The sequence below is a fragment of the Ixodes scapularis genome, unplaced genomic scaffold (assembly GCF_016920785.2).
Source record: "Ixodes scapularis isolate PalLabHiFi unplaced genomic scaffold, ASM1692078v2 PGA_scaffold0__279_contigs__length_252992795, whole genome shotgun sequence".
Taxonomy (NCBI): domain Eukaryota; kingdom Metazoa; phylum Arthropoda; class Arachnida; order Ixodida; family Ixodidae; genus Ixodes; species Ixodes scapularis.
The window spans coordinates 117,910,632-117,913,007 of NW_024609835.1; the positions used below are offsets into that span (position 1 = coordinate 117,910,632).

The following is a 2,376-nucleotide window of genomic DNA, read 5'->3' on the forward strand; positions in this document are numbered from 1 at the left end:
AAGCCGGGCCGTGCAAAAATGGTCGTATTTTAAGTTATGGGCTTGTCAGTTGGATGGTGTCTTTTCCACGCGCAACTGTCCAGTATTTGGAGTACATGGAGTACATTTGGAGTAAATGGAGTACATGTGTTTTAACATCAATTACGAAGTGCTTCAGGGTACCGGTAATGAACCTTTAAACCCTAACTGGACGTAGCGCTTTCACGGCGCTTTCGAGATCAGCGTCAAACGTCGTCTACCAGCAAAAGCTGTTCTTCCAGAGAGAACAGTTTCTGCCGCAGTTACCATTCTTGTCACTCGTTTCACTGTTGGCGTCGTCACCGTCGCCCGGTGCGGACTCATGGTCGGGAACACTGTGCAAGTTTCCGTGCCCGGAAGTCCGTTTGCTGGAGTTATCGGTGAGCAAAAATCACCCGGGGGCCGTGGAGTTTGAGCGTTGGGAACGCACTAAGCTGAGGCGACGGGTATATAGCGGTGTGATCGTCGGAGTGATTGACCCCGGCCCCGGTGTACTGGTAGACCGATTGAAGCCGTACGAAGCGGCCCTCGGCGCAAGGGCAGAATATCTGCAGGAATGTATGCCGGTACTTCTGGCTTAGAAGACAGTGCATGATAAAGTTTCCCGCCGCGTTGATGGACATGAGGAAGTTGAAGATGCTCCCCGGCGCGAAAACGAGAATCTCGTCTTCGCTGCCTGCCTCGGGGACTCGTATCGAAGTGTAAAGAAGCGTCATGGCCGTGGGAAGCTGACAGACGAAGAACAGGATGACCACGGCGATGAGCATGACGGTGATCTTGTTCTCCTGGTTGTCCCTCGAGGAGTCCGTCCTCAGAGTCATCTTGGAGCGCTGATTGCGGGAAATGTGCACGGAACGCACGAGAAAAGCGTTGAACACAGCCAGGAGGCAGAAGGGCACCAGCGTAAATAGTACCAAAGTGAGCCAGTAGTAGATTTTCTTGTAGAGCTCGTTCCGTCCGAACTCCGAGTAGCTCATGCTGACGATGGTGGAGTTGGTGGCCGGACGCTTCTCTTCAATGAGCGCGTACTCAAACGGCGTCGGCAGTGTGAGGACGAAGCAGAACACGACCACGGCTACCACCGCCTTCCGGGCCCTCGATTCGGTGCAGAGCACTTTGCCCTTCATGGGGTGACAAACCGCGATGTACCTCTCCACCGTGAACGCAGCCGTGATCCACACGGAGGTGTTGCTGCACGTGTCGGTCAGCAGGAGGATAAACGGGAAGCAGCGGAAATAGATGTGCAGACCCTGCTCCTAGATGAACTCGTAGTGCTTGAGGGAAAGGGCGAACACGCCCAGGAGGTACATCATGTCCACTATGCGAGTGCGGACAGGTAGTTGTTTGTGGATGACCGCATCCGGCGGTGAGTCATTATGACAATTATCACTGAGTTGCCCACAACGCCGATGATACTGATTATGAGTACCAGGACCCTCTGCATCCAGAACCGGCTGCTGACGAGCAGTTGACTGTAGGATGACTCTGTGTAGGGTTCTGGCGAGCTGGTCCCATAAGGAAGTCGTGGGGTCGCAACCCTCTACTAGATTGCACGGGTAGTCGGCATTGTCGTTACCACCCGAAGGGTAGAGGTACTCGGCAGAGTCAGGTCCACACATCGAGGACGGCGCGTTCACTTGCCCGGCAAGGCTGCAGTTGCTCAGGTAGCTTGACTGCATCGCAGAGGCTTCGACAGGCGGCTTGCCTCGGCTGTTGGCTCCCGTCTCTGAAGATGCAGGGTAGGCGGCGAGAAACAGGTTGTTGAAGATGAAGTGGGTATCAAATAGTCCTCGATTGCCTCCAGAAATGCTCTTCTCTCGAACCGGCCTTTATCTAGAGGTTGGCGGATCTTGACTTCAGAGGGACAAGCTTGTGAGATTAAGCCATTGATCGCACTATGAATCCACTGCGAAGGGTCATCGTGAACATGCTTGGCTTTGTTGAGAGCGCACAACGTAAAACCGGCAGTAGCCTGCCACACGGCCAGTTGCTAGCGTAACCAGACGAAGGGAAAGAACCGTCAATCGCCTGCGCGCGCGCTCGACCTGACGCACAAAAACTGACACCTATAAGAGACGCAGGGCGTAGCTTAATATTTTCACGCGCTTCGTGATTGGCCCCATGGCGTTCTTATCCGCGAATGCCGCACTCTGACTGGATGCGAAGCGATAATGAGATGCTCGAGATGCACCATGCCCTGCGTTTCTCAAGCCATCACTGAGTATAGTCGACACCAGCAAGCTTTACACTGAGTACGTCTAAAGCATATTATCATAAAGCATATAGACGCTTTACACACGCGCCAGATTGAGCCACCATAGCCGCCCTTCTCTTGTCTTACCGAGATGCCGAGCCACT

The 2,376-nt window shown here is 53.8% G+C and overlaps 1 pseudogene; it reads right to left on the reverse strand.

Moving 5' to 3' along the window:
• Positions 1 to 409: 409 nt before the first annotated feature.
• Positions 410 to 1,697, reverse strand: LOC120845945 (annotated as a pseudogene).
• Positions 1,698 to 2,376: the final 679 nt, after the last annotated feature.